Consider the following 25,890-nt stretch of genomic DNA (forward strand, 5'->3'; position numbering starts at 1 on the left):
TACATGTGAATTGAAAAATTAAAAAAAATTATGGTTCCATGAAGGCAGGGAGTAAAAAGCAAAAATGCAGAAACAAAAAAGTGCTGTGTCCTTAAGGGGTTAAGGAGAGAAATTTAAATTAGGGTACTTTCACACTTGCGTTGTTGGATTCCGGCAGGCAGTATGCAAACTACATCTGTATGCAAACGGATACCATTTGTAGACAGATCCGGATGTGGATCCGTCTCACAAATGCATTGCAATACCGGATCCTTCTATCTGGTTGTCATCCGGAAAAAGGTATTTATCCGGATCCGCTTTTCCGGAACACATTAATGCATTTTAATGGAAAACAATGCCGGATCCGGCATTCCGGCAAGTGTTCCGGAATTTTGGATGGAGAAAATACCACAGCATACTGCGGTATTTTCTCCTTCCAAAAACCGTATAGTGACTGAACTGAAGACATCCTGATGCATACTGAACGGATTGCTCTCCATTCAGAATGCATTAGGATAAAACTCAGTTTTTTTCCGGTATTGAGCCCCTAGGACAGAACTCAATACCGGAAAAGTTTAACGCAAGTGTGAAAGTACCCTTATTTGGGATATCCTAGTCAAAGCCCAGACCTCAGTCCAACGGAGAATTGGAGGCATGACAGGAAGAGTTTTTCATGGAACAAAGGGCAAAAATCCAAGAGGCACATTTATTAAGACCGGCGTTTTAGACACCGGTCTTAAAAAAGCCCTAAGCACAGGCCTCTCCATAACTTTGGCCCATCCAGCGCCAGTTCTAAATGTAAGATAGCTTCCTAGCTGTCTTACATTTAGACCATTTTCTACGCCTAAACCAGGCGTATAAAATGATGAATGAGACGGGCCTGCCTTCCCTGCTCATACCACACCCACAATTTTAGACCTGGCATGGGGGGCAAGTCACAGACTGGGGAGCAACTAGCTGTTACGAGGCAATCTGTGCCTGAAATACTCCTAATTTAAGCTTATTTAAGAATTATAAATTACCCCCCAAGTGTCTACATGTGCTCAATTTATAGAAATATACCCCAAGAGACTTCTCTGTAAATATAATACAAGGCTATACAAAATATTGACTTTCAGGGGGATAAATATTTCTACAAAATAAATGTTGTTTGTCTTAATTATTGTTTGTGTCATAATAAAAACAATATTTTGCACTTTCAAATTGTTTAAACCGATATAGTGGGCAGCACCAATGTATAAATGATGCAAACACAAACTACAGCACCTATAAATAATGTACCAACTAGTTATACAGAAAAATAAACTTTATTAATATTCCAATAAAGAGGAAAAATCTAGTATTTAAAAAGTATGCAGTAAAATCTATAATATATAATTTTTTTGGTGCAGAGTTGCCAATTATGTTTATATTTTATTGTTTATTTATTGTAATATGTAAAATTGGGTAAGAGGGTGATTTTTATTTTTAATACATTTCCTGTTTTAAAATATTTACAAGAACAATTTTTTACTTTTTGTCTCCCTAGGGGACTTAAGCATGCAATCATCTGATAACTTACGCCATAGACTGTAATACTATAGTATAGTATTAAGCCCTGCCACAGGGAAGATTACTATGGCAGGCCTGGAAGTCTCCATAAGACCCCATCCTACGATGAAAACTGATTAGCACTATGCATTTTTGCTGCAGGGATCCTATTTGGGGTCAAAGAGAGCACTTCTTTTTGACTAATCACTCAGATGTTGCAGAAATTATTGACTGTGGCATCTGAGTGGTCAAACATCCATGATCAGAATTACCTGCCAGCTATGGCACTGAGTCATCTTTAAAGAGGACCTTTCACTGATCCTGACATTGTGAACTAAGTATACAGACATGGAGAGCGACGCCCGGGGATCTCACTGCACTTACTATTATCCCTGGGCGCCGCTCCGTTCTCCCGCTATGCCCTCCGGTATCTTCGGTCACTAAGTTATGGTAGGCGGAGATTTCGGTCACTAAGTTATGGTAGGCGGAGTCTGCCCTTGTTCTGCTGTAACACTGGCCAATCGCAGCGCAGAGCTCACAGCCTGGGAGGTTATTTTCTCCCAGGCTGTGAGCTCTGCGCTGCGATTGGCCAGCGCTACAGCAGAACAAGGGCAGACTCCGCCTACCAAAACATGACATCGCAACATATCCAAGGTTTTTATCACTAGGGTCCAAGTGCTAAGACCCAAACCAGTTGTTAAAATAAGTAGAGATAAGTGCTCACATGGGCCCTGGTTCAAGAATTCATCTTGGGCCCCCTTTCCATCAGTGCATTGTGGCAAGGGGCAGGGATGCACCTTGTCTTTCTGCTGCCTGAGGCAAAAATTGAAATGGCACCCCCTCATGCCAAATTCTCAACCTAACCCCTTCCCTCCAGTCCTACTTTACATGCAGAACTACAAACATTACATGCAGCACTACAAAACATACAGGGTAATACAGCACCACATATCTCTTACATCCAGTGACGTCTCCTCTGTAGATGTTTTCTTTCCTCATCTTCTCCATTCAGACCAGACCACCATGATGATTTATTTAAGCCTTCTCTTGTCTCTGCTGAGTTGACAGACATCTTAGTTTCCTACTTTTCCATCACCCTCCCACCTTCTTAATACCGCATCCTGCCACCCCCAATACTGTGCCTGCTGAGCTAACCAATGCTATACTGCAGAAACAGTCCCCCTGAAAATACTAGTCAATAATTATTGCCACACGGTGCCGTAACCAATAAATGTGATCATCAAATTGTGTCCCTGACACTAATAGTGTCGTAACCATAATGTCCCCCAAACATAATTGTGCTGATACTGTGCCAGGGTGCCCCCCACAGTAAAAAATGCTTACCAAAGTCGCACCAATAGAAATAATTATCTTCCAGTGTTAACAGTGTACCCAATAGTAATAATGCACCCATTGTGCCCATACTAGTAATCATGCTTCCCATAGTTCCCCAGTAGTAATAATCCTTCTTATAATTGCAGCGTCCCACTCAGGACACGTGGGAACTGCAAAATAACTTTAAAGCTGCATTATCATTCTGCATGTTATTTTGTACTACAACACCTGTTGTGTCCCTGTTCATAGGCTGGTCTGGTGTAATTTATACATCCCACCACTAGATGGGGATAGCACTTAGACTATATATAAACTTTAGCCAGGCCTAGTGTAAGGGTCAAAAATTCAAAACAGAGATGAGAATGCAGAGGGAAGACTTTTACACCACAGATTAGTGAGTGGAGCCAACTTCGCTATGTGGTAGTACCAAGGTGTGAGGCGCAGAAGAGCGTTTTCCTTCTGTGGACGGACTATATACAGTGGGGGAAATAATTATTTGACCCCTCACTGATTTTGTAAGTTTGTCCAATGACAAAGAAATGAAAAGTCTCAGAACAGTATCATTTCAATGGTAGGTTTATTGTAACAGTGGCAGATAGCACATCAAAAGGAAAATCGAAAAAATAACTTTAAATAAAAGATAGCAACTGATTTGCATTTCATTGAGTGAAATAAGTATTTGAACCCTCTAACAAAAAAAGACTTAATACTTGGTGGAAAAACCCTTGTTTGCAAGCACAGAGGTCAAACGTTTCTTGTAATTGATGACCAAGTTTGCGCACATTTTAGGAGGAATGTTGGTCCACTCCTCTTTGCAGATCATCTCTAAATCCCTAAGGTTTCGAGGCTGTCTCTGTGCAACTCTGAGCTTGAGCTCCCTCCATAGGTTTTCGATTGGATTAAGGTCCGGAGACTGACTAGGCCACTCCATGACCTTAATGTGCTTCTTCTTGAGCCACTCCTTTGTTGCCTTTGCTGTATGTTTTGGGTCATTGTCGTGCTGGAACACCCATCCACGACCCATTTTCAGTTTCCTGGCAGAGGGAAGGAGGTTGTCGCTCAGGATTTCACGATACATGGCTCCGTCCATTTTCCCGTTTATGCGAATAAGTTGTTCTGTGCCCTTAGCAGAAAAACACCCCCAAAGCAAAATGTTTCCACCCCCATGCTTGACGGTGGGGACGGTGTTTTGGGGGTCATAGGCAGCATTTTTCTTCCTCCAAACACAGCGAGTTGAGTTAATGCCAAAGAGCTCTATTTTGGTCTCATCAGACCACAGCACCTTCTCCCAGTCACTCTCTGAATCATTCAGGTGTTCATTGGCAAACTTCAGACGGGCCTGCACATGTGCCTTCCTGAGCAGGGGGACCTTGCGAGCCCTGCAGGATTTTAATCCATTGCGGTGTAATGTGTTTCCAATGGTTTTCTTGGTGACTGTGGTCCCTGCTAATTTGAGGTCATTAACTAACTCCTCCCGTGTAGTTCTAGGATGCTTTTTCACCTTTCTCAGAACCATTGACACCCCACGAGGTGAGATCTTGCGTGGAGCCCCAGAGCGAGGTCGATTGATGGTCATTTTGTGCTCCTTCCATTTTCGAACAATCGCACCAACAGTTGTCACCTTCTCTCCCAGCTTCTTGCTAATGGTTTTGTAGCCCATTCCAGCCTTGTGCAGGTCTACAATTTTGTCTCTGACATCCTTGGACAGCTCTTTGGTCTTTCCCATGTTGGAGAGTTTGGAGTCTGCTTGATTGATTGATTCTGTGGACAGGTGTCTTTTATACAGGTGACTAGTTAAGACAGGTGTCCTTAATGAGGGTGACTAATTAAGTAGAAGTGTCTAACCACTCTGTGGGAGCCAGAACTCTTAATGGTTGGTAGGGGTTCAAATACTTATTTCACTCAATGAAATGCAAATCAGTTGCTATCTTTTATTTAAAGTTATTTTTTCGATTTTCCTTTTGATGTGCTATCTGCCACTGTTACAATAAACCTACCATTGAAATGATACTGTTCTGAGACTTTTCATTTCTTTGTCATTGGACAAACTTACAAAATCAGTGAGGGGTCAAATAATTATTTCCCCCACTGTACTTGCATCCCTGACCAGTAGGAGAGAGTTTGCGTCTCTGGAACAGACCCAAGCATCAGAAAGATTTGTAACATCCCAGAGTATGTCACTAAAACTCTGTCACCCAGCTCCATGATGTTAGAGTGTAGATGTGTTGTCACCCTGTGTAGTCTAACATTGCATTTTCCATTATATGTATTTTCTATGCCTGTTTCATATATTATGCTGTAATATCCATGTACACCAGCAGGTGGCAGCAATATGTAGTAGAACCAAGCCAGTTAGTATACCTAGACTGAAATAGACCATTCCAGGCTAGCTTCCCACTATCTGAGGAGGAGTGGAATGTTCCCACATCCTACTTCAGAGGGAGGACAGAAAGTTCTAGGCAGTGTTCCAGCCACCCCCTGTTGGGGAAGGCTGTGTGAATAGGAGCTCCCAGAAACAGGGATCCCATACAAGGATTCAGGCCTTTGCTGAGGCCCAAAGCAATCTTCTCAGCCGGAGTTCCTTAACTCAGCTGGATGACAAAGAAAGCAGCAACTTCAGAACTACTAGATCTCCAGGAAGAAATCACCATTCCCTGCGAGCAGTCCTGTAAGTACAGATTCCAAATACAAGGAGAAGATAAGTACCTCCATAGCTAGTCAGGCCCAAACAAAGCAGAAGATAGACAGAGCAGAAGACAGATACCTGCCAGATTCTTAAAGGTGTATGTACTAGATGCAGAAGATATATATAATTCCTGCCACATATTGCCAATACCTGCTGGGACCCTAGACTATTGCTGTAACATTGTATGGATCTAGAGCTGCATAAGATAACCTCAAGTAAAGACAAGTTGGACCCTATTCTCTGTGTGGAATTCCATCATTCCTCCATACTCCTATTTACAACACTCAATTTTGTTGCATGTGATCCAGGATACAGGAGTTCGGCCGTACTAAGGTAGGAGACACCGTTGACACAATACAGAGACAATATCCCCCTCTGGCATTCCTAACCTAGTACGTGAGCTATACCATCTTGAAGGGCCCTTCTACAGTACCTGCGCAAGCTGCAACTGGCATCACGAACTTAGTTACACCTAAATCTGACCCACTGCATAGCAGCCCCAATGACCCAGTGTCCTGCTCATTGCAGATTCATCAGTGATAACAGCCGTTATTTAGGGCTACAGACACCTTTGCGCATGGTGGAGGACATTATAGCTTCTGGCCGACACACCATAATTCTGGGAAACAGATTAGCTACCTGTCCCAATATTCAGCTTGGAGGGAAAAGACAAGGTATAGGACTGAGCATAACAACTGAAGTAATGTACTCCATAACCACAGCCTGAATCAGGGCCTAAGAAAGCCTATAAACAGTGGATTTGCAGATTAACTCTAATACCAACAAGAGACTGTATTCTGTAATGCTGCAGCCAAATTCAGTTCAAGTAAAAGTTGTGAGTTGTATCTTACCACTGTCTACCTCATTATTACTACTATTGGTTGTACCACCATTAACGGTACTGGCGTCACGACAAAAACCATCAAGTGACTCAGCTGCAACAAGCACCCTAAGCACCCCTAACATCAAGGGCACCTCAACCTCCATCTTGGCTGATGCTTCCCTATCACAGAGCGTGCCCCATTGGATTTCGTGCTGTCCACCTCAACACTGTGCTGCCAGCCCAGGGAGGCTTTCTGCTAACCATGAGCAAACTGATGAACTGTGTTGTTATTTGGCCCCTCATCGGTCCACCGTGCACCTCACGTGTTGCCCCTGCGGTTCTGGCTGGCTGCATATCGTGTGCGAGTAGAAAAATGCCCCGTAATGTGTGCCAGTACAAAAATACTCCCTTAAAATGTGCGCCAGTATAAAAATACCCACTTACACACCCCCTTACCTTTCAGATCAGATCCCATATCAGAATTTCAGATCTGACCCCCATATTAGACCTCAAATCAGACCCCCATATCAGACCTCAAATGAGAACTCCATGTCAGACCTCAAATGAGAACTCCACATCAGATCCTCAAATTAGACCCCCATATCAGATCCTCAGATCCCCGTACCAGATCCTCAGATCAGACTGCCATCAAACCTAAGATGAGACCCCTCATCAGACCTCCATTTTAGACCCCCAATTCAGACCTCATATCAGACCCCCTTTAAACCTCAGATCAGACCCCCATATCAGACCTCAGATCAAACCCCCATCAGACCTCAGATCAGACCCAAAATAAATAAATTCACTTACCTCTCCTGCTCCATCACCACTCTGCATGCCCAGCTTTCTCTCCTGCAGTCACTGCTCCCTGGTCTTCTCCAGGCCCACGCTGCACTGTAACCTGACAGAGTGCAACATCAGGTCAAAGTGGGCGCACTACATCCTGATGCTGTATGGAGTCAGGACAATGCAGCACAGGCCTGGAGAAGACCAGGGAGGGGTGAGTACAGCATTTCACTCACTGCTCCCCCTGCCTCTTGCATACTAGTGAGTGCTTCCATATCGCTTTATAAGATGCACTGAATCTTATAAAACGAAAAATACGATAACTGGCAAGAGGTGCCATGACTTAGAGGCCTGGTCGCAATTGTGACCACTGCGACCCTTATAGCTACACCACTGCTTGTATGAAGCTATGACATAGCAAAAGTTTTCTCACAGTGCAGTGACTCCAAACATCTACCTACACATATGGTAGATGTTGTAAAGAGGTTAAGGAAGTACCCTGAGTGCTGTATTAAAGAACATCTCTTATGGGGAATCAAACTGATGTCATCATGTAACTTCTATCAGACTATCTGTGCTTATAAATTTTACTACCTGCTGAGAGTACAAGCCTGTGTCTGGAGTACTACATTCCAGATGTTTTTGTGCGCTATATGCACCCTTAAAAGCTTCATGTTGATGCAAAAGAACCGTCATTTACATATAGCTTGCAAAATTTCCAGGGCACTAAGGCGGGTATTCTCAGTGGGATCAGGAGCTCCTAAGTAACAGAGATGCTAGCTGAGTGATTACATCATCTTGTATTTCCATGACAGATCCTTGTTGTGTTCTCCATCCATTAACAGACCACATGACCAGCATTTGAAGTAATCATGGTTGCATCTCTACCTAAAAACCTTTTTTTTTCTATTTAACATAATCTGATGCTGGAAAATACTGGCATGGATTTTGTTTCTATACAGTTTATAAGTAAATTCTTAAAGAACATCTGTCAGCAGATTTGTACCTATGGAACCGACTGCCCTGTTGCATGTGCACTCAGGGCTGGTTTTAGGCAGAGGGCAAAATTATGAGTGGGGCCCTAAATGTTTAAATACTGTACCAAAAATATAGTCACATTCAGTCAGTTCAGATGGCAGTATTGAAAAACCTGTAGCCCTGATCTCTAGTGCTTCCAGGGGAATTTCTAGGGTCTTAAATGTCCCAAGGTATATGTCTCCCCACACATATAAAACGATGTTAATGTATAGTTATCAAATAATACCATTACACCAGGATCAGTACAGTGATTAAATATTACCTCCTTAATATTACTGAACAAAATGCACTACACAAAGTAAACAATTACTAATAATGCCACTACACACGGTTCAACTAATACCGCCACACCACAACTACCACCAAATAGTGACTGTATACTATTACCATGCTGCTGCTGAATAAAATACACTACACAGGGAACAGTATTACAAATGATACCACTATACAAGGCCCAAATAATACCGCCACATCAAGACAACATATTATCAACACATGAATAATATTACTGTTACTGAATAAAGAACACTGTACAAAAGCAAAAATTACCAATGATACCTCTATACAAGGCCTAAATAATAATGTCACACCATGGGACAGATAGAGCCCCATACTTTGGTCCTCACAGTGATAGTTTTTTCTCAGTGCTTACACAGAAATAGTGCCCCGTTCAGGCCCCATACAGCATCACTGCTCCTCTTTGTGCCTCACCTAATAATATCCTTTTGTGCCCATCACACAGAAAATATCCTCATTTCTGTCCCTACAAAGTAATAATACATAATTTTTACATCCTATAAATCATAAAGGTTGGACATTTTTATTGTGTAAGATCACTAAGTGGCATGTCATTAGTGTTAGATATTATAAAGAAAATGGCAGGCAGGAAGCAATAGTCAATAAATTAGTATATACCAACATATGGTACGCACAGGTACAGTATATACCAATATATAATACAAACAAGTAGAAATATATACAGTATATATATATATATTGTGGGGACTTGCTCTAGTAGACAGGATTAGCGGACTCAGTATAGAGGCAACAAGTTCTTTGGATCAAACAGTTCAGTGTTTTATTTACATTTTAGGCAAGTAACAAAACAAGCAGTCATATTCAAACAAAAAATTCACCTTGCGGTGTTGGTGGTAATTCACACCATGAGGCAATTCTGCCTCAAACAGTCCTTGCTTATAGCAGCACCAACCTGTTTTCACACCAAACAGGTAGCAAGCCTTCATCCAGACACAAGGCTCCCAGATCCCAACACAGAGACATCGCTTCTGAGCCCAGCTGCCTATTTAAGGACAGCCAGGTGCTGCCAAAACCCGGACTGACATTTAAAATCTGGTCCGGTATTTGACCTCACCCGGCTGTAAATCAGCCCAGCAGCACATGCTGGGTGGAAAATACCTGTTTTTCCAAACCAATCCTATCACTGTGTCGCAATATATATATATATATATATATATATATATTGTCATGCCCCACTCTGACGATGTGCGGAGGTCAGCCAGGATTGCAGCACGAGTCTAGTATTTGTTTTGATGCTGTGCTGGATCCGCCTCGCATCAGGTGCACTGGGTGGAGTCATTAGTTTAAATAGTCTCCAGCCAAGGTGCTCTGAGCGGATTATACTCTTCATTGTGGTCTTGGAAGGAAGGTTGGCTGTTTGTTCCTGCTCTCAGCAGATAAGTGTATTTTCTTGTTTGGTTGTTTATGTCATCTATCCCATCCAGGTTCTGTGCGAGCTGGCAGCTCCTTTCTCCCCACTTCACCATCTCAGGGAGTTCAGGGTTCTATTAGCATAGGCTGGTGGACACAGCAAATCTACCATCAAGATTTGGTCTGTGGGCTGGGCATTGTAGGGAAAGAGGTCAGGGATAAATTAGGAGGTGACCCTTCCCCCGTCTCTCGTCCAGAGCCTGGTTGGTGTTATCTGTTTTACTGTGCACGTCCGCAGTGACATTATAATCCGCCATACTGTGACCGCCATTTCTCAGTGTTTATGTGATGGCGTCAATTGAAGCACTGGTTGACCGCATGCAGGGTTTGTCCCTGGAGGTTGCGGATCTACGTAGTACGGTCACACAGTGTCAGAGGGTGTTGGCTTCAGGTACAGGTCAAATTGTTGGGGAGCCTAAAGTCGCTCTTCCGGAGAAATTTGCAGGGGGTACTGATGATTTTTTCCGTTTCAAGGAATCATGTAAGTTGTACTTTCGTTTGTGCCCATTTTCATCAGGTAATGAGGATCAGAGGGTGGGTATCGTCATGTCTTTGCTGAAAGGGGACGCGCAATCCTGGGCTTTTTCCCTGCCGCCCGATTCTCTGGCTCTCCGGTCGGTGGAGGAATTTTTTAAAGCCCTGGGATTGATTTACGATGACCCAGATCGAGTTTCAATGGCAGAGTCAAAATTACGTAATTTACTACAGGTAAACATACTGCTGAGGTTTACTGCACAGAGTTTAGGAGGTGGGCTACTGAGTCGGGGTGGAACGACCCCGCGTTACGTAGCCAGTTTTGTCAGGGGTTATCTGAAAGGTTGAAGGATGCTCTGGCTTTTCATGAATACCCTGATACTTTGGAAAACGCAATGTCTTTGGCGATACGTTTGGATAGACGTATCAGAGAGAGGGGAAAGGGTCCCTCTGTGCAGGGGATTCCTCCCGCGTGTAGTTTTGTTCCACCAGCTGCCCAGGGAGATATTGCTTGTTATTCTGGCCTAGGAGAGGAACCCATGCAGTTAGGTCAGATATCTTTCCATTCGGATAGTAGAGACTTTCGTAAAGCGCACAATTTATGTTTCTTTTGTGGAAAGAGTGGTCATTTTGTTTTTTCTTGTCCGTATGTTGAACCACAGGGGAGAGTGATAAAGAAAAAAGAAAAAGAAAAAAAAACCTCCCTCACACTTGGTGGTATGAATGGTGTGGTGGAGCAGACTGGTGTGCAAGTTCCCTGCAGTTCCCGTTTTCTCCTTTCAGCTATGGTGGCGCTAGAGTCTCGAAATGTGTTTGTTGATGTTTTTCTTGATTGTGGTGCTGGGGTAAATTTAATTGACTTTCTGTTTCTTCAGGGTTTGGGACTAAGTATTTGCACGTTAGAGAACGAGATTCGTGTTTTTGCCATTGATTCTTCCCCTCTTTCACAAGGGAGCCTTACTCATGTTGTTCATGATATTCATTTAAGGGTGGGTGATTCACATACTGAGATTATTTCCTGTTTCGTCATGAAGGATTTGCCAGCTCCAATAGTTTTGGGGTTGCCATGGTTGTCTAAACATAACCCAACTATAGACTGGCAGGCGAGACAAATCATTGGTTGGAGCAAGTTTTGTTCGGATAATTGTCTTGTCACATCTATTTCTGAAGTGTCCGTTACGGCCTTGCCTCAGTATCTCTCAGATTTTTCGGACGTGTTTGCGGAGGGTGGGGCTCAGGAATTGCCCCCTCATCGTGACTATGATTGTCCTGTGAATCTCATTCCGGGGGCTAAGTTGCCTAAGTCTCGGCTCTACAACCTCTCTCAACCCGAGAGAGAGGTCATGCGAAAGTATGTCGCCGAGAGTTTGGCAAAGGGTCATATTAGACCATCTAAGTCTCCAGTGGCTGTAGGTTTGTTCTTCGTGAAGAAGAAAGATGGATCACTGAGACCGTGTTTGGATTTCCGGGAGCTGAATCGTATTACAGTCCGGGATCCATATCCCCTGCCGTTGATCTCTGATCTTTTTGATCAGATTGTTGGAGCCAAGGTGTTCTCCAAGTTGGATTTGAGAGGAGCATACAATCTGATCAGGATCAAGGAGGGGGATGAGTGGAAAACGGCCTTCAATACGCACGAGGGTCATTTTGAGAACCTGGTAATGCCTTTTGGGTTGACGAATGCGCCAGCGGTATTTCAGCGATTCGTCAATGATATTTTTCATCATTTGGTGGGGAGGTTCGTAGTAGTCTACCTTGATGACATTTTAATTTATTCTCCTGATCTGAAGACCCATCAGGATCATGTGAGACAGGTTTTGACGATCCTGCGGGAGAATAAGTTATACGCCAAATTGGAGAAATGTTTGTTTGCGGTGCAAGAGCTTCTATTTTTGGGATACATGCTTTCTGATTCTGGTTTTCGTATGGTCCCCGAAAAGGTCCGGGCGGTTCTGGAGTGGGACCGACCGGAGAATCAGAAAGCTTTGATGCGATTTTTGGGGTTTACGAATTATTATAGAAAATTTATTTTGAATTATTCCACGCTAGTCAAACCTCTTACTGATATGACCAAGAAGGGCGCTGATGTCTCTGTCTGGTCGGATGAGGCATTGCAGGCCTTTTCGGCTATTAAGGAGCGTTTTGCGTCAGCTCCCATTCTGGTGCAGCCGGATGTATCTCAACCATTCGTGGTCGAGGTTGATGCATCAGAGGTGGGGGTTGGGGCGGTGCTTTCGCAGGGTCCTTCTCCTGGCAAGTGGGTCCCGTGTGCCTTCTTCTCCAGGAAGCTCTCGGTCGCTGAGAGGAATTATGATGTTGGAGATAGGGAGTTGTTGGCGATCAAGTTGGCCTTTGAAGAATGGCGTCACTGGTTAGAGGGGGCTTCTCACCCCGTTACTGTGTATACAGACCATAAGAATTTGGCTTACCTGCAATCTGCCAAGCGTCTGAACCCTAGACAGGCCAGATGGTCATTGTTTTTTACCAGGTTCAATTTCGTGGTTACCTTTCGCCCAGGGGTCAAGAACGTCAAGGCAGATGCCTTGTCTCGCAGCTTCCCTGGGGGAGGTGATTCAGAAGATCCAGCGCCGATTTTGGCGGATGGAGTGGTGGTCTCCGCTCTGTACCCTGAATTGGAGATGGAGGTGTTGGGAGCTCAGGAGGGGGCTCCTGGTTCGTGTCCCCCAGGGAGGTTGTTTGTTCCTGAGGGCCTACGATACAAGGTGTTCAAGGAACATCACGATACTGTTCTCGCTGGACATCCTGGTGGTAAGTCCACCTGTGATCTGGTGTCCCGGAGGTTCTGGTGGCCAGGTTTGCGTAAGAGTATTGAGAATTACGTGGCAGCTTGTGAAACCTGCGCTCGGTCTAAGGTTGCTCATACTCGACCGCCTGGTTCACTTCTTCCATTGTCTATTCCATCTCGTCCTTGGACACATTTGTCCATGGACTTTATTACGGACCTACCGAGTTCCTCCGGGAGAACAGTGATCTTGGTGGTAGTCGATCATTTCAGTAAAATGGCTCACTTTATACCACTAACAAGTCTGCCTAACGCTAAGACTCTTGCGCAGATTTTTGTGGATAATATTGTTAAATTGCACGGTATTCCTTCGGATATTGTCTCTGATAGGGGCACGCAGTTTGTCTCCAGGTTTTGGAGGGCGTTCTGCTCTCGACTTGGCATTCAACTTTCTTTCTCGTCGGCTTTTCATCCACAGTCGAATGGTCAGACGGAGCGTACTAATCAAAACCTGGAGACCTACTTGAGGTGCTTTGTGGCTGAGAATCAGGAGGACTGGTCCTCATTCTTGCCCTTAGCAGAATTTGCATTGAATAACCGTAGGCAGGAGTCCACAGGTAAGTCGCCATTTTTTGGCGCATACGGTTTCCATCCTCAGTTTGGTACCTTTTCTGGGTCTGGTTCCTCCGGGATGCCAGAGGAGGAGAGATTCTCTTCTGCCTTATCCTCTATCTGGCGGGGGATTCAAGGGAATTTGGAGAGGATGGGTGAGAGGTATAAACGAATGGCTGACAGGAGACGTGTGACTGGTCCGGACCTGTGTGTTGGTGATTTGGTGTGGTTATCCACTAGGAATATCAAGTTGAGAATGCCATCTTGGAAACTGGGTCCAAGATTTGTTGGTCCATATAAGATTTCTGCTGTGATCAATCCTGTGGCATTTCGACTTGATCTGCCGCAGACTTGGAGGATCCACGATGTCTTCCACAAGTCTTTACTAAAAAAATATGTTAAACCGGTGGTACCATCGCCATTGCCTCCTCCTCCTGTTCTGGTCGAGGGAAACTTGGAGTTTGAGATCTCCAGGATTCTCGACTCAAGAGTTCTGCGGGGTTCCCTCCAGTACCTGGTTCACTGGAGGGGATACGGTCCTGAGGAGAGGATGTGGGTTCCGGCGTCAGATGTCAATGCCAGCCATCTGGTGAGGGCCTTTCATAGGTCCCATCCGGATAAGGTTGGTCCAGGGTGTCCGGAGGTCACCCGTAGAAGGGGGGGTACTGTCATGCCCCACTCTGACGATGTGCGGAGGTCAGCCAGGATTGCAGCACGAGTCTAGTATTTGTTTTGATGCTGTGCTGGATCCGCCTCGCATCAGGTGCACTGGGTGGAGTCATTAGTTTAAATAGTCTCCAGCCAAGGTGCTCTGAGCGGATTATACTCTTCATTGTGGTCTTGGAAGGAAGGTTGGCTGTTTGTTCCTGCTCTCAGCAGATAAGTGTATTTTCTTGTTTGGTTGTTTATGTCATCTATCCCATCCAGGTTCTGTGCGAGCTGGCAGCTCCTTTCTCCCCACTTCACCATCTCAGGGAGTTCAGGGTTCTGTTAGCATAGGCTGGTGGACACAGCAAATCTACCATCAAGATTTGGTCTGTGGGCTGAGCATTGTAGGGAAAGAGGTCAGGGATAAATTAGGAGGTGACCCTTCCCCCGTCTCTCGTCCAGAGCCTGGTTGGTGTTATCTGTTTTACTGTGCACGTCCGCCGTGACATATATATAGTGGGGTTTTGCTCTGGTAGACAGGCTAGCAAACGCAGTATAGAGGCAATCACAAAGTCTTTAACTTAAACAGTTAGGTGTTTATTCACACATAAGGAAAAACAAAATGACCGTTCACAGTCTAGGTGTTTGTTCACACCATGCAATGTCCAGAGAACAAAATCTTCACCTAGTTAGCAGTTTTCAACCCGCAGTCCACAGCAGGCTTTAGGCGCCTGTTTCCCGGCATGCAGCTCTCAGCCCTTTAGCATGGCACAAATTCACAGGTCCCAAAACACAGAGACTACCCAGCGTCTCTGTCAGATGGAGGATAAACCACACCCAGCTGAGATTGCTGGCTGGGTTTTATATTGGCCAAAAAAGACCCGGCCTGGAGCGTGGGGAGCAGCTACCCACCTAGCACTTTGGCTACTCCTAGTAAGAGCCGGCCTGGATCGGCTTTACAGCCATACTAACACCAAACAGTGTCGGTCAGCACTAGCTGCCGCTGACACTTAAAACTACCGGCTCTTACCTCACCGAGGCCAGGAATCTCGGTGACACATACCTTCCATCAATGACGGCCCCTTGTGCCTTCCTACAATATACTCTGCTCAAAAAAATAAAGGGAACACTTAAACAACACAATGTAACTCCAAGTCAATCACACTTCTGTGAAATCAAACTGTCCACTTAGGAAGCAACACTGAGTGACAATCAATTTCACATGCTGTTGTGCAAATGGGATAGACAACAGGTGGAAATTATAGGCAATTAGCAAGACACCCCCAATAAAGGAGTGGTTCTGCAGGTGGTGACCTGACCACTTCTCAGTTCCTATGCTTCCTGGCTGATGTTTTGGTCACTTTTGAATGCTGCCGGTGCTTTCACTCTAGTGGTAGCATGAGACGGAGTCTACAACCCACACAAGTGGCTCAGGTAGTGCAGCTTATCCAGGATGGCACATCAATGCGAGCTGTGGTAAGAAGGTTTGCTGTGTCTGTCAGCGTAGTGTCCAGAGCATGGAGGCGCTACCAGGAGACAGGCCAGTACATCAGGAGACGTGGAGGAGGCCGTAGGAGGGCAACAACCCAGCAGCAGGACCGCTACCTCCGCCTTTGTCCAAGGAGGAACAGGAGGAGCACTGCCAGAGCCCTGCAAAATGACCTCCAGCAGGCCACAAATGTGCATGTGTCTGCTCAAACGGTCAGAAACAGACTCCATGAGGGTGATATGAGGGCCCGACGTCCACAGGTGGGGGTTGTGCTTACAGCCCAACACCGTGCAGGACGTTTGGCATTTGCCAGAAACACCAAGATTGGCAAATTCGCCACTGGCGCCCTGTGCTCTTGACAGATGAAAGCAGGTTCACACTGAGCACATGTGACAGAGGTGACAGAGTCTGGAGACGCAGTGGAGAACGTTCTGCTGCCTGCAACATCCTCCAGCATGACCGGTTTGGCATTGGGTCAGTAATGGTGTGGGGTGGCATTTCTTTGGAGGGCCGTACAGCCCTTTATGTGCTCGCCAGAGGTAGCCTGACTGCCATTAGGTACCGAGATGAGATCCTCAGACCCCTTGTGAGACCATATGCTGGTGCGGTTGGCCCTGGGTTCCTCATAATGCAAGACAATGCTAGACCTCATGTGGCTGGAGTGTGTCAGCAGTTCCTGCAAGACGAAGGCATTGATGCTATGGACTGGTCCGCCCGTTCCCCAGACCTGAATCCAATTGAGCACATCTGGGACATCACGTCTCGCTCTATCCACCAACGTCACGTTGCACCACAGACTGTCCAGGAGTTGGCAGATGCTTTAGTCCAGGTCTGGGAGGAGATCCCTCAGGAGACCGTCCGCCACCTCATCAGGAGCATGCACAGGCGTTGTAGGGAGGTCATACAGGCACGTGGAGGCCACACACACTACTGAGCCTCATTTTGACTTGTTTTAAGGACATTACATCAAAGTTGGATCAGCCTGTAGTGTGTTTTTCCACTTTAATTTTGAGGGTGACTCCAAATCCAGACCTCCATGGGTTAAAAAATTTGATTTCCATGGTTTTTTTTTGTGTGATTTTGTTGTCAGCACATTCAACTATGTAAAGAACAAAGTATTTCAGAAGAATATTTAATTAATTCAGATCTAGGATGTGTTATTTTTGTGTTCCCTTTATTTTTTTGAGCAGTGTATATATATATATGTATATATATACATACATAGTGTATACACAATATACAATATACTCACAGGTGACCTCTCCACTGATTTGAGGTATTCACTTTCCTTTTCTTCTCCAATAGGTCCAGAACATCATGATGATTTCTCCTAAAGACTGCAGAGTTAACTGTACATCTTTGTCCAGGGGTGTGCAACCACCTCTACCATAGAAGAAGACATCAGTATTAATAAATTGCATATTGTAGATGGGGCCTGTTACAGATTTTACATTAGGATCCAATAAATTAGGTTACACAAAGAAACCTCTATCCAGCTGCCCCCCTTAACACTGCCATCTTGTAGCTCCCACCAGTACTGTGCCTGCTGTTGCCACATGTGCCCACATTATTGTATTGATAGTGCTGCCCATTGACCCCAAATAATGTACTGCCAAAATAAAAGGGCCCAAGGACTAAGAATAGAAACAGAAGTTGAAAATAATGGGCCCTAAAAGCAGACTTTAGGCATCAAACCCCAGGTCAAAACTCTAAATGCTCAGTATAAAAAAATGAAATCCTTTATCAGTTTATCAATGGGGATGAGGAAATTACATTCTGACCAGTATAAAGCGGATAAATACCGTATATCACTTTCTGGTCATAGCGTCACTTTTCTACAGACAGAAGGATCAATGGTGAAAGGTATTTATGAAGGCATCCATTTCATACTGGGCAGACTGGTGAGAACAGGCCATTGCTATATGTGATATTTCATCTGATTGATTCCTTCATGTCAGATGGCATTATAGGTATTGCCAGTTTACAGTATGAAATGCAGCTGGCTGGAGGTCAGAAGTCATGGGACTGGCATATGATTGGCAGCTGGCATATGATTGGTCACTGCTGGCACATGCACAGTTTGATTTGAATATCAACTGCCCTTTTCAGGAGATTCTGCAGAAACTGCTGATTTCCCGACCGAGCGAGGAGCGTTTGTTGAGCCCCACAGGCACCTTTACAGGTTTCTACCCCAATCTGCTGGACGTCTATCCGTAAGTGAGGCTGTATATACTGTACATCACACACTACACACAGGACAGTGTACTCCCATCATCTGTACTGAGCAGGACCATTCATGGTTGGATCTCATAGTATATAGCGTTATCCTCCTCTACATTCTGTAATGTATATTTTAATGGGATTGTTTCTTCTTCATATAATTATCTTAGATAATGGAACCTAAGTCCAGTGAATTAGGAGATAATAAGCGGCAGGTTTCTTGTTGTGACCTCCAGTTAGGATGTTGGGGGTTATAGCACTAAACCTCTTTGTCCTGTAGTCTTCTCTATGGAATTAGAGCCAGTTATAAGAATATAATAGGATATGGAAGGACACAGTAAATGGGAACTTGCTGGGTTTAGATTGCTGCTGGAAATGGGGGAATACACAGATTTCAGCTCTGTTCAGCCTGATATGTGGGATCAGACAAGTAAATGTCTTCTGAATTTACAACAGGCGACTTCTGTAAAGCATTGCTAGGTCAGGAGAGCACAATATGAGATATGTGTAGTAGAGTTAGCACACATGGTTAATGACACGCGTTATCTAAACTAGTTGCTTTAAGCCGACACCTTCAATGGCTTTTGTTTTAGGATAATATGATGAGTTAAGAAACTATAGTTAAGATTTTGAGTGCTAACCCTGCTACATCCATAGGTTTATTGGTGCTATGGGAATGAGGCCACATATAGCAGTTTTATTGCACCATATAGGGGTAAACAAGACCAAAATGTTGCGAATACACAAAATTGTGCAATTTTAACATGTTTTTTTAAAACATTAAACCAAAATTTAATTAATATCACTAGGTCTGGAGAGAACTTAAAGGGGTAATACATTTTTAGCTAATAGATCCTAAAGGTAACTGTTGTACAAAAAATGTTTTACAAATTGTCTAAGTATTTTTTGCATCAATTCCTCATGGATTCAAGAGCAGTTATTTAAGAGGAACCTTTACCATTTCCTGCTAAGGGTTAATATTAGTCCTGATTATGTTATGACCTACTGGAAATAAACCCTGAAGGTTCAACCAGATTCACCAGAGCTTTAGAGAAAAAAGGGGCCCTCTGCCACCTTACATTAGATTGCATGTAGTAATGAATGTCATAGCTTATAGTTTCTGGTAAATTCTTTAAAATACATAAAGAAACATAGAAACATAGAAACATAGAATGTGTCGGCAGATAAGAACCATTTGGCCCATCTAGTCTGCCCAATATATCTGAATCCTATGAATAGTCCCTGGCCCTATCTTATATGAAGGATAGCCTTATGCCTATCCCATGCATGCTTAAACCCCTTCACTGTATTTGCAGCTACCACTTCTGCAGGAAGGCTATTCCATGCATCCACTACTCTCTCAGTAAAGTAATACTTCCTTATATTACTTTTAAACCTTTGCCCCTCTAATTTAAAACTGTGTCCTCTTGTGGTAGTTTTTCTTCTTTTAAATATGCTCTCCTCCTTTACCGAGTTGATTCCCTTTATGCATTTAAAAGTTTCTATCATATCCCCTCTGTCTCTTCTTTCTTTCAAGCTATACATATTAAGGTCCTTTAACCTTTCCTGGTAAGTTTTATCCTGCAATCCATGTACTAGTTTAGTAGCTCTTCTCTGAACTCTCTCTAGAGTATCTATATCCTTCTGGAGATATGGCCTCCAGTACTGCGCACAATACTCCAAGTGAGGTCTCACCAGTGTTCTGTACAGCGGCATAAGCACTTCACTCTTTCTACTGCTTATACCTCTCCCTATACATCCAAGCATTCTGCTGGCATTTCGTGCTGCTCTATTACATTGTCCTCCCACCTTTAAGTCTTCTGAAATAATTACTCCTAAATCCCTTTCCTCAGATACTGAGGTCAGGACTGTGTCAAATATTCTATATTCTGCCCTTGGGTTTTTACGCCCCAGGTGCATTATCTTGCACTTATCCACATTAAATTTCAGTTGCCAGAGTTCTGACCATTCTTCTAGTTTTCCTAAATCCTTTTCCATTTGGCGTTTCCCTCCAGGAACATCAACCCTGTTACATATCTTTGTGTCATCAGCAAAAAGACAAACCTTACCATCGAGGCCTTTTGCAATATCACTTATGAAGATATTAAACAAAATTGGTCCCAGTACAGATCCCTGTGGAACCCCACTGGTAACATGACCTTGTTTTGAATGTTCTCCATTGACTACAACCCTCTGCTGTCTGTCACTCAGCCACTGCCTAATCCACTCAACAATATGGGAGTCCATGCTCAATGACTGCAGTTTATTGATAAGTCTTCTATGTGGGACAGTGTCAAAAGCCTTACTAAAATCTAGATATGCGATGTCTACTGCACCTCCACCGTCTATTATTTTAGTCACCCAGTCAAAAAAATCTATAAGATTTGTTTGACATGATCTCCCTGAAGTAAACCCATGTTGTTTTTCATCTTGCAATCCATGGGATTTTAGATGTTCCACAATCCTATCCTTTAATAGGGTTTCCATTAATTTGCCTACTATTGATGTCAGACTCACTGGTCTATAGTTGCTCGATTCCTCCCTACTACCTTTCTTGTGAATGGGCACGACATTTGCCAATTTCCAATCTTCCGGGACGACTCCTGTTACTAATGATTGGTTAAATAAATCTGTTAAGGGTTTTGCCAGCTCACCACTAAGCTCTTTTAATAATTTTGGGTGTATCTCATCAGGCCCCTGTGACTTATTTGTCTTCACTTTAGACAGCAAACTTAGAACATCTTCCTCTGTAAAGATACATGCATCAAACGATTTAATAGTCATTCTTTCTAGTGGAGGTCCTTCTCCTTTTTCTTTTGTAAAAACTGAACAGAAGTATTCATTAAGGCAGTCGGCTAGCCCTTTATTCTCTTCTACATACCTTCCGTCCTTTGTTTTTAATTTAGTTATTCCTTGTTTTAATTTCCTTTTTTCATTTATATATCTGAAGAATGTCTTATCCCCTTTTTTCATAGACTGAGCTAGTTTTACTTCTGCCTGCGCTTTAGAAGTTCTTATAACTTGCTTGGCCTCTTTCTGCCTAATCTTGTAGATTTCCTTATCTTCATTGCTCTGGGTTTTTTTATAATTACAAAATACTAGCATTTTATTTTTAATGATTTGGGCCACTTCTGCTGAGTACTACAGTGGTCTCTTCCTTTTTTTGCTTTTACTGACAAGTCTAATGCAATTTTCTGTTGCCTTCAATAATGCACCTTTTAAGTAGTCCCATTTCTCCTGGACTCCATGTAATCCGTTCCAGTCTGATAAGGACTCATTTATGACTAATTTCATTTTTGAAAAGTCTGTTTTTCTAAAATCTAAAACTTTTGTTTTTGTGTGGTGGGACTCTTTCACAGTTCTTATATTAAACCACACTGACTGGTGATCACTAGATCCCAAGGTTTCGCCTACAATGACATCATATACCGAATCCCCCAGGAGGTGCTGTATGATGAGCTGTTGGAGTGCAAGCGGCTCATAATCTGCTCTTATATATATGTACCTTCTACATCAGAAATCCATGAGGACCTGATACAGAAAATATAGTAGAAAGTTCAGATGCACATATTTTGGTCAGTATTTAGTATCAGTATTTGTAAGCCAAAATCAGGAGCAGGTCCAAAACACAGAAGAAGATCTTTCCATCTTCTTTTTCTTTGTATCTTCCATTCTTGGTTTTGGCTTATAAATACTGACTGTGTGAACGTGTATTTAACTCTTTTATATCTTGATAGATTTCATTCAACTTGTATGTAGATGGAGAGTGACAATATTATGGATTCCTTTGATGAGGATGAGGTAATTGCCATGTTTATGTTGACTTTCATTTCTCCTATAGATACAAATAAAGAATTAATATATTAAGGTGTGGAAAATGTTATTTATATATATATAAAACCTTCTAGTCTTGTCAATATTTTAAATAACGGGGTTCTATCGGACTTAACCCCTTTCCGTCCTCCGCCATACATATATAGAGAAAGTCAGATCTTTAAATATGGCGCCATCTCACGAGCACAATGGGCACCTTAGCCACTGGGTTTCTACTGTTTAAAACAGCAGACACCACGAGGCAATGTCTGTGATCACAAAATTATGCAACTTAAACCTGTTTTTTTGAAAAATTAAGCCAAAAAAGAATTAATACCATTGGGTTTGGAGAGTTCTTAAAGGAATATTACATTTTCAGGAAATAAATGTTATCTTTTGTACAATACACATTACATTAATTACAAATTTATTGTGTATTATTGTATCAAGAGCAGTTATTCAAGAGGAACCTTTACTATTCCCTGCAAGGGGGTAAAATTAGTCCTAGTTATGATATGACCTACTGGAAATAAACCCTTAAGTTAAACCTGATTCACAAGCGTTTTAGAGAAAAAGGGTCCCTCTGCCACCTTAAAAGCAGCTTCCTACTATTAGATTGCATGTAGTAATGAATGTCATAGCTTATAGCTACTGGTAAATTCTTAAAAATACATATAGGAGGTGCTGTATGATGAGCTATTGGGACACAAGGGGCTCATAAATGGCTCTTATATATGTACCTTATACATCAGAAATCCATGAGGACCTGATACAGAAAATATAGTAGAAAGTTCACACGGACATATTTTGCTCAGTATTTTGTGTCAGTATTTTAAGCCAAAATCAGGAGCAGCTCCAAAACACGGCAGAAGATCATTATTACCATTATTCTTTTTCTTTGTATCTTCAATTATAGATACTGAGCAAATACTGACTTTGTGAAAGTGGCCGTAAAGTGCTATTTGGTCTATATAAGGCTACTTTCACACCTGCGTTAGGTGCGGATCCATCTGGTATCTGTACAGACGGATCCGCACCTATAATGCAAACGCTTAGATCCGTTCACAACGGATCCGTTTGCATTACCATGAACAAAAAAAAATTAAAAAATAATTAAATAAATATATATATATATATTTTTTTTTGTTCATGATAATGCAAACGGATTCGTTTTGACTTTACATTGAAAGTCAATGGGGGACGGATCCGTTTGAAAATTGAGCCATATTGTGTCAACTTCAAACGGATCCGTCCCCATTGACTTACATTGTAAGTCTGGACGGATCCGTTTGCCTCCGCACGGCCAGGCGGACACCCGAATGCTGCAAGCTGCGTTCAGGGGTCCGCCTGCTGAGCGGAGGACAAACGGTGCCAAACTGATGCATTCTGAGCGGATCCGCGTCCACTCAGAATGCATTAGGGCTGGACGGATCCGTTCGGGGCCGCATGTGAGAGCCTTCAAACGGAGCTCACAAGCGGAACCCCGAACGCTAGTGTGAAAGTAGCCTAACATATTCATATCACAGTATTTAACTCTTTAACCACTTCCCATCTGGACCATTTGCCCCCTTCCTGACCAGGCCTAATTTTGCAAAAATGACATATCTCACTTTATGTGGTAATAACTTTGGAACGCCTTTACTTATCCAAGTCATTCAGAGACTGTTTTCTCGTGACACATTGTATTTCATGATAGTCATAAATTTGAGTCAATATATTCCACCTTTATTTATGAAAAAATCCCAAATTTTCCAAAAATTTCGAAAAATTAGCAATTTTCTAAATTTCTATTTCTCTGCTTTTAAAACAGAAAGTGATACCTCATAAAATATTTATTACTTAACATTCCCCATATGTCTACTTTATGTTGGCATCATTTTGTAAATGTAATTTTATTTTTTTAGGACGTTAGAAGGCTTAGAAGTTTAGAAGCAATTCTTCAAATTTTTACGAAAATTGCCAAAACCCACTTTTTAAGGACCAGTTCAGGTCTGAAATCACTTTGTGGGGCCTACATAGTGGATACCCCCATAAATGACCCCATTGTAGAAACTACACCCCTCAAGTTACTTAAAACCGATTTTACAAACTTTGTTAACCCTTTAGGTGTTCCACAAGAATTAAAGGAAAATGGAGATCAAATTTAAAAATTTCACTTTTTGGCAGATTTTCCATTTTAATCCAATTTTTTCTTTAACACATCGATGGTTAACAGCCAAACAAAACTCAATATTTATTACCCAGATTCTGCGGTTTACATAAACACCCCACATGTGGTCATAAACTGCTGTATGGGCACACGGCAGGGCGCAGAAGAAAAGGAACTCCACATGGTTTTTGAATGCCATGTCCCATTTGAAGCCCCCCTGATGCACCCTTACAGTAGAAACTCCCAAGAAGTGATCCCATTTTGGAAACTAGGGGATAAGGTGCCAGTTTTATGGGGCAAGGTGACCAAAAAATTGGTTGTTTTAGCACAGTTTTTATTTATTTATTTTTACAGCGTTCACCTGAGGGGTTCAGTCAAGTGACTTTTTTATAGAGCAGATTGTTACGGAAGTGGCGATACCTAATATGTATACTTTTTCTTATTTATTAAAGTTTTACACAATAATAGCATTTTTGAAGCAAAAAAATTATGTTTTAATGTGTCCATGTTCTGAGAGCTATAGTTTTTTTATTTTTTGAGAGATTTTCTTATGTAGGGGCTCATTATTTGCGGGATGAGGTGACGGTTTTATTGGTACCATTTTGTGGGACATACGCCTTTTTGATCACTTGGTGTTGCACTTTTTGTGATGTAAGGTGACAAAAATTGCTTGTTTTGACATTTTTTTTTTTTTTTACGGTGTTCACCCGAGGGGTTAGGTCATGTGATATTTTTATATAGCTGGTTTTTACGGACGCGGCAATACCTAATATGTATACTTTTTATTTATTTATTTCACTTTAACACAATAATAGCATTTTTGAAACCAAAAATTGATGTTTTAGTGTCTCCATGTTCTAAGAGCTATAGTTTTTTTATTTTTTGAGAGATTTTCTTATGTAGGGGCTCATTTTTTGTGGGATGAGGTGACGGTTTTATTGGTACCATTTTGTGGGACATAAGCGTTTTTGATCACATGGTGTTGCACTTTTTGTGATATAACGTAACAAAAATTGCTTGTTTTGACACATTTTTTTTTTTTTTACGGTGTTCACCCGAGGGGTTAGGTCATGTGATATTTTTATAGAGCTAGTTTTTACAGATGCGAAAATACCTAATATGTATACTTTTTTTTATTTATTTCAGTTTAACACAATAATAGCATTTTTGAAACAAAAAAAATTATCTTTTAGTGTCTCCATGTTCTAAGAGCTATAGTTTTTTTTATTTTTTGAGAGATTTTCTTATGTAGGGGCTCATTTTTTGCAGGATGAGGTGACGGTTTTATTGGTACCATTTTGTGGGACATACGCCTTTTTGATCACTTGGTGTTGCACTTTTTGTGATGTAAGGTGACAAAAATTGCTTTTTTTGACAGTTATTTATATATTTTTTTTATGGTGTTTATTGGACTGGGTCGATTATGTGATATATTTATAGAGCCGACCGTCACGGACGCGGCAATACCAAATATGTCTATTTTATTTAATTTTTTCTATTTTTAACATTTTCTTTTATTCCTTACTTGGGGAATTTTTTTTTTTCACATGTGAAACTTTTTTTATTTTATTTTTTTAACACTTTTTATTTTTTATTTTACACTTTTCGTCCCCGATAAGGTCATACAAGACCTCTGGGGGACATTTACTTCACTTTTTCTTTTTTTTTTTTCACTGTTGATTTCTCCTGTAACTGGGGCTGACATAGTAGCCCCAGTTATAGGAGAAATGCACCCCCCAGAGAGACTGTACAGTACAATACAGCGCTGTACAGCCTCAGTGCAGGGCTGATCGAGGTCTGTGAAAGACCTCACACAGCTTCTGCACTCTCCGGTCCC

This window comes from Bufo bufo, chromosome 5, assembly GCF_905171765.1.
Source record: "Bufo bufo chromosome 5, aBufBuf1.1, whole genome shotgun sequence".
In the NCBI taxonomy this organism is placed as follows: domain Eukaryota; kingdom Metazoa; phylum Chordata; class Amphibia; order Anura; family Bufonidae; genus Bufo; species Bufo bufo.